The sequence below is a fragment of the Schistocerca nitens genome, chromosome 9 (genome assembly GCF_023898315.1).
Source record: "Schistocerca nitens isolate TAMUIC-IGC-003100 chromosome 9, iqSchNite1.1, whole genome shotgun sequence".
In the NCBI taxonomy this organism is placed as follows: domain Eukaryota; kingdom Metazoa; phylum Arthropoda; class Insecta; order Orthoptera; family Acrididae; genus Schistocerca; species Schistocerca nitens.
The window spans coordinates 299,005,275-299,013,358 of NC_064622.1; the positions used below are offsets into that span (position 1 = coordinate 299,005,275).

Sequence of the window (8,084 nt, forward strand, 5' to 3'; positions counted from 1 at the left end):
CTTGGCAAATAATTATAACGTTTTAGTTCCAGGTTCAATCCCAGTCACTTCTTAAATTTTGAAAAAAAAAGAAGGATTATCAGCAAAGACGGTAGAAGCACTTCGTGTAGAAGGAGCCACTATCGTTCTACCAACCGCCTTGTCAAACAGGACAGAGGAGTGGACACACTTTCACTACAACTTCATATGCACTTTGAGCGGGAAACTACCCCTGAAAGGTGGAAGAATCAGCAATGATCAATCAAATCAGGATGCAGAAGACAATGGGAACCACTGCATGTATGTATGCACAGAACATGTGGCCTATAATGGAAACAGTTAAATTATGATCTCTCCATTCGTAAAATATTACGGATTAGTCCTTCATTTGTATATCAAAGAGGACTCCCAAGAGGAAGGTAACAATCACAAAAATACTGAATACCCACGTGACATTCCACGGGTCGTAACTTGTAACGTCAGAAGTTTGAACGTGATGGGTAAGCTAGAAAATCTGGAAAAGGAAATGCAATGGCGCACTCTAGATATAAAGGAAGTCAGTGAAATGAAATTGAAACTTCGAAGGATTTCTGATCAGAGGAATATAGGATGAAGCCAACAGCAGAAAAAGTGCTGTAACACGAGTGGGATTCGTTATGAACAAGAAGGCAGGGCAGAGAGTGAGTTTCTGTCAAAAACTTAGTGGTAGGCGTATTCTGATAAGAATCGACAGCAAATCAACGCCAACAACAGTAGTAGAGGTTTCACAAGCTGCGACACTGTCGCGAATAAAACAGTGACCCGTATATACAATAAATTTCCTTTAATCTATGTCTGTGGTCACAAATAATTTTAATATTATTCCGTGCACTTATGTCATTATCTAGAATATTGGCACTTGAGCATATGCCAACTAGTGTCTCTTAACTCTTCCTGTTTTTAATAATCTGACTTTTGTCGCGTTATTTAATCGGTTTTTATTACTGTATTTCCTTTTATACGTTATAAGCTCATTACAGACCTCAACTGATGTATCCCCCTTTATTTCACGCTGTTCAATTAATCGTTGGAAACTAGTGTATACCTACATTAGCGACATCTGGTGAACTTACAACACAAACATATTGTGGCTACTGTACGGCAGCTTGTTTTGAACAGTAGTGCTACTGACAACATGACTCGTACATATGATGTTATTTACATAAATCTGATGATGCTGGTGCTGATTTTGCGTTTAACATTTGACAATGCCGCTATGGCTGCAGTACATTAGGACTTTGTTTTTATAAAACATATATGCCTCTTCATACTTAAAGCGTACAAACGCATATATATGTCAGTAGTACTTTTCATTATGGTCTATTTATTGTTTTTAAGCTGTAGACAATCTGCGAGTGTACTTATGTTTTTTTCCCATTTTTTTGCTGCAGATCTGATGATGGTCATTATAGACCGAAACCCATAATCTGTTAACAAATAGTTTGTGACCATAGACGTAAATTAAAGGAGACTTAATAGTAGAGGTGTACATCCCGACACCACAAGCACAAGATGAAGAGATAGAGCAACTATAAGAAGATACTGAACAGGTATTTCAGGATGTAAAGGAATGGGGAATAGGAAGAGCCACGCGAGAAATCGGTTTGTTAGTATGAAAAGTAGGGCACAAACACTGAGTTCTGCAAATAAACTAGCAGAAAAGTCAGAAGAGGACGACGTCTACTTGGAAATGGCCCGGAGGCGTGGGAGGGTTCCAGCTGGAATACATCGTGGCGAGACAGATATTCACAAAGCAGGTATGGATGGAAGGCGAACCCAAGAGCAGATATAGACTCGCATCACAATTTGTATCTGATCTGTAAGAAGATCGACCGGACATGTCGATTCCGTTTCAACTATACTACCTTCTGTGGTATTCATTACAGTAGTATCTACAGCTTTAGAGAACTTCAAGCGCGTCTCATCTCTCTTCAGTACTTCAGTGTCCCACTTGCTTCCATAATGGTCATGTCTGGGGAGTTTGGTGGCCATCGGAAGTGTTTAAACTCAGAAGAGCGTTCCTGGAGCCACTCTATAGCAATTCTGAACGTATGGGGTATCACATTGTCCTGCTGGAATTGCGCAAATCCGTCGGACTGTACCACGGACATGAATGGATGCAGGTTATCAGACAGGATGTTTACGTATGTGTCATCGGTCCGAATCGTATCTAGGCGTATCAGGGTCCCATATCACTCCAACTGCACACGCCCCACACCATTACAGAGCCTCCACCAGCTTGAACAGTCCCCTGCTGACATGCAGGGTCCATGGATCCATGAGGTTGTTTCCATACTCGTACACGTCCATCCGCTAGACACAATATGAAACGAGACTTGTCCGACCAGGCAACATGTTTCAAGTTGTCAACGGCCCAATGTCGGTGTTGACGGGCCCAGGCGAGACGTAAAGCTTTGTGTCGTGGAGTCATAAAGGGTACACGAGTGGGCCTTTGGTTCCGTAAGATCACGTCAATGATGTTTCGTTGAATGGATCGCTCCCTGACAGTTGTTGATGGCCCAGCATTGAAATCTGCAGCGCAGGGGTTGCACTTCTGTCACGTTGAACGATTATTGTCTTCATTGGTCCCGCTCTTGCAGGATCTTTCTTCAGCCGCAGCAATGTCGGAGATTTGATATTTTACCGGATTCCTGATATTTACGGTACACTCGGGAAATGGTCGTACGGGAAAATCCCAAATTCATCGCTACCCCTGAGATGTTGTGTCCCATCGCTCGTGCGGCAACTATAACACCACGTTCAGACTCACCTAAATCTTGATAACCTGGTATTGCAGCAGCAGTAACCGATCTAACAACTGCGCCAGACATTTGTTGTCTTATATAGGCGTTGCCGACCGCAGCGCCGTATTCTGCCTCTTTACATATCTCTGTATTTGAATGTACATGCCTATATCAGTTTTTTGGCGCTTCAGTGTAAATAAGGAGTGTGTCCTCACTTCGCCTTTATGACGATTTGAACTGTACTACTGACACTCTGGATGAGGTTTGCGAATGTCTTTGGAGGAACAGCAGCCCATTCTTTCTCAGGAATTGATGTTGGACGTTGCGATCTGGAGCGATGTCGGCATTCTAATTCCCCCCAAGGCGTTTCATTGGATTCAGGTTGGGACTCTGGGCACTCCAGACCGTTTCAGGGATGTTATTACTCACAAACCATGCCTCACAGAATTTATTATTTCTACAAGACTTATTCTCTCCATTACTACTGCACATGAATAGACGTACATACATTTTTGTAGATATGTATGTGGTGCATACCTTTCCTCAGCGGTTTATATACTACTATAAAAGGTATTGTCTTTAACCAATCGTACATAGAATTACAGAGAGCAGTCGTAGAAGTAGGCCAACGGCTTTGCCACGGAGGTAACGCCGGTTCCCATCAGATCACCGAAGTTAAGCGCTCTCGGGCTAGGCTAGCACTTGGATGGGTGACCATCCGGCCTGCCGAGCGCTGTTGGCAAGCGGGTTGCACTCAGCCATTGTGCGGCAAATTGAGGAGCTTCTTGATTGAGAAGTAGCGGCTCCGGTCTCGTAAACTGACATACAGCCGGGAGAGCGGTGTGCTGTCCACATGCCCCTCCATTTCCGCATCCCATGACGCCTGTGGGCTGAGGATGACACGGCGGTCGGTCGTTACCGTTCGGCCTTCGTAACCTGTTCGGACGGAGTTAGTTAGTCAGATGTAGAAGTAAAATATATTTTGCGGCTGACACGTTCTTGGGCGTTCATATCGTTGTTGAAACCTAAGTTAACGAAAACGCCCATATGTGGGTATATGCAGATCCAAATAGGAATAATGTAGCTCGGTCACTCTCCATCTATTATTTTTCTGTAGAACCTTAACCGAATATGTGTTACAGGTACAATACGTATGTGATGCTCTCTCGAGTAGGTACAGTAGTATCTTCGAAGTGGCCTTTCGTGCCAACACTCGAAGCCAACTAGGCAGGAGCGTCTAAGCCTTAAGACATCCAGCATACAAATGACATGTACCTTTGACAGATACAGGCAGTGAATAAAGGCTTGTTTATTCTCTGAAGCTCGCAGGATGGGATGAAGTCATCGCCTTATAGCAAATAAAGCTATGCGAAATGGAACGACTGTCAAGAGTTAGACACGTGCTGCATTGTACTTACTGAGCGAAAAGTTCATACAAGGTAGTGTGATTTATGAATAATAGGGTTCTCCATACAGTTCTCTGTGTAGCAGAATTTTCTTTATCCAGCTATTTTCAGCAGCTGACTTTTGATATCACTTTAATTTCAGTAGCGTAAGTGTGCACATTTAAATACGAGTACAAAGTCTCGATTTGGAAATACACTCATTTTGAAACTAGGACATTTCTGTTGATTTTAATATTTCATCTGTTTGCGGCGTTTTTCCCTTTTGAGACGTGCCTTATTGCCTAATTGAGGAATCGAGGGAGGACGTAGTTAGCTGTCGCCTTCGAGAAGGATCCAATCTGGAATTCGTGTCCAGCGCTTTAGAGCTATCTTGATTAAACATTAATAGGGACATATATTTTGTGAATAAAAGTCCTTCAGTCATTTTATAATACCTCTGTGTATTTGAGGATGAAAACTGAAACTTCAGCATTTGGAAGTTCTATTCGAGGATTTTCGGCACCCTCTAGTGAAGTTAACTTTTAAAAATTAAAGCTTTAACATTATTAAATGTATCTGCAATAAGGCATGAGACAACTGCACACAAATAAGGAAATAATGACACAGTTTTTACTAGTTTATACGCCTCTAACATTAACTGCAGTCTGGAATACAATGTCAATTTGTCATAGCAAATAACTAAGAATTTCTATTAATTTTCTATAAATATTAGACTAAAACTGTGCACTGGACAGGGACTTGAATCCTGGACCACTGCCTTTTGCGGGCAAGTGCTCTACCGAAGTCCCAGATTCTAGTCCAAGCCCAAGACAGAATTTTATGTGTCAGGTAGTTTCAAATCAGCGCACATTCTTCGGCAGAGAGAAAATAGTTCTAGATAAGCATCAGAATTATACAAAGAATAAATTGTCATTCAATAAATTAAATAACGTAACAGACTATCACATATAAGAGTGTATAAAATTAGCTGCCGAAACTAATAGTTTTTTCATTTCAGTGTTGGTCAAAGTGGCAGGAACCTTTCGCAACGAAGTTTGATGGGCACCTCTCAGTTTTATATCTTTAACAACCAATTGAATATGCAATATCTGCTCGTTTGCTTGAAACTGGACACATTGTAGATAACACAGAAAATAGCTCAAAGGTCCTACGAGCAGAATAAAAAAGCCGCAAGCTGGATGTTGTAGAACATCTTACAAACTCACATCCTGTTACAAGCTTAATGAATAGACGGACTTTCAATGGACTGTAGTTCAATAACCTTTGGTGCAAAGAATCTCACCAACTGTAAGCTCCTGTTTCATGGTTTTCTTATCTACTTTTCTTCTTCCTAAAGACAACTAGTCAGTATTTTTTCGAAGACTACTTACATAAGAATTGTTCGCTGTTTTGTTTGATTATAATTTACATCGGGATTTGTAGTTGTCAGAAAATAGTTAAGTCATTTACAGCAATCACTCTTCTTCCAATATATACGGTCCTGTCACACTAATGCGACCACCGCCTATGTTCTACGTCAACGTGTAACAACGACTCACAAACGGCAGCTGGCAGTTGGCAGCACAGGTAGTGGAGGTTATATAAAGTGTATCGGGGAGATGCGGAAAACAGTACAGTCGTTGTCGATTGTTTGATGTCCAAATGGGTATGCTCATTGGCTTTCGGGGCAAAGTAGAAGCATTAACGAAATGGCTTAGTTTGTAGAACGGTTCGTGTGCCAACGTCGTGAAAGTATGCCATAAATGGCAAAATGGCGCCATCCAAAACTGGCGCCGAGGCGACTGTGTTGCACCACGGGACACAGATGACAAGTGGTCAAGGACAGCTGCGGAGATGTGTATGGCCGAATAGACGTGCAACTGTTGAGCAAATGATCGCCCAGATGAACCAAGGGGCTACCAACAGTGTCTCCTCAAAGAACGTTCCGCGAAAGTTGCTCCCTGTGAGCCTCTGCAGCAGGTGCCTGGTTCATGCACCCATGCTGACTGCTGTTAATCGGCGACGAAAGCTGCTAGTTCCCCAACTGGACGTCCACTGGTGACAGACGGGCTTTCCAGATAAGTCACGTTTTATGCTCTATTGGACATGTGGCCGTTGACGTGTACGACGCGAAATGTCTGAAAGCAGACATCCTGTATTAATCTTCGGAAGCGTTCAAGTGGGCAGCGGGAGCCTTGTGATATGGGGAATGTTTTCCTGGCATTTACTGGGCGATTTCGTCGTTCTCGGAGGAAACGTATCGATTGAGGTACGTATCTTTGCTTGGGGACCATGTCCACCCCTACATGCAATCTGATTTTCCTCTGCACAATGGAAATCTATCACTAGGTCACAACAACATGCCACACAACACGTGGTTCGAAGAGCATTGGGATGGGATTACCATCATCAGCTGGTCTCCAAACTCCTCAGATTTAAACCCAGTCGAGAATCTGTCGGACCACTTCGATAGGGCTATTCGCGTCATGGATCCTCATCTGAGAAACCTGGTGCAGCTGGCCCCGGCACTGAAGTTAGAATGGCTCCACATACCTGTCGGTACCTTCCAGAACCTGACGCACTCTGTTCGTGACGTCTTGCAGCCACTCACACTTCAAAAGTTGGTTATTCAGGCTATTGACAGATTGTCACATTAATGTGACTGGACAATGTAGTGAGCACATTGCACAAAACTTTTGTCACCGCAGGAGACATGACGATAATACCCTGTAAGTCCGAACGTACCCTTGGTAACGGCCTCAGTGTGGGGACCAGAAGTTTCTCCAGGTATTCCATATCCCTGTAACATTACCAGACTGCGGGGCTGTTCCCTCCTACGTTTCACCCGCTGCTCCAAATAGTCCCAGAAATTTTCTAAGCGATCAATATCGGGCGATCTAGCACTCCGTCGACGTGCGACAGTGGGCAGCAGTGTTCGTCAAACAAGGAACGTTTGTATGTAGCCCTGCGAACATGAGTGTTGTCATCTTGCAACATGTGCCCACAGCACACTCATCATGAAGAAGCAGACGAGAGGTCATCGAGAGTGTTGAAATAATCATACTGGTTCATTTCACCATAACCTGAATGTGTGAGTCACTCCCAAAACATCACAGAACATCCTCCGACATGGACTCCCCATGAGTCAGCCACCCACACACACACACACACACACACACACACACACACACACACTCACTCACTCACTCACTCACTGTACGTTGAACGTCAGCATGAGATGTCGATAGACTCGACGCTCTGCATTGTATGAAAACATAGCAGCTAGTCAGACCACACTACACGTCTCCAGTCTGCGTTGTAAGGACTATTGAAGAAGTGCAGCTTTCTGTGACGCTGTGGACAGTGGCCTTCTGCGACGTACTCGTCCCCAAATGACCCTTGTATGCCGTTCGCTTTTCAGTTTTCGCCCGGGAACAGTCTGAGATGGTCCAACATTCACTGACAGCAGTCACTCATCTCAGCTTTGAAACCAGTTATTGAAAGGGTGTGACACCCGTCTCCGTAGCCCGTCGGTTACTTTTTTATAATTACTGTTCTTATACCGCGTAATATGGCTGCGAGAGGTAGACAACTTAGGATGTCGGCGTCGATGTACGAGGGGCGTCCAATAAGTAATTGAACCGTTTGCGTTAGGACGTTCAAAGTGCACCGTTGGCCGCGGGGCATGATGGAAATTAGTATGCACAGTACGGTTTGGTTGAGCGACGAAGCCCACTTTTATTTGAATGGATTCGTCAATAAGAAAACTGACGCATTTGGGGTACTGAGTATCCGCATTTCGCGATCTAGAAGTCTCTTCACCCTCAACTGGTGACAGTGTGGTGTGCAATGTCCAGTCACGGAATAATCGGTACGATATTCCTTGATGGCACGGTTACCGAACTGTACGTGAAGGTTTTGGAAGATGATTTCATCC

General features: G+C 43.8%; 1 pseudogene; it reads left to right on the forward strand.

Annotated features, from left to right (window-relative positions):
• Positions 1-3,386: 3,386 nt before the first annotated feature.
• On the forward strand, positions 3,387-3,504 carry LOC126204685 (5S ribosomal RNA; annotated as a pseudogene).
• The last annotated feature ends 4,580 nt before the right edge of the window (positions 3,505-8,084 follow it).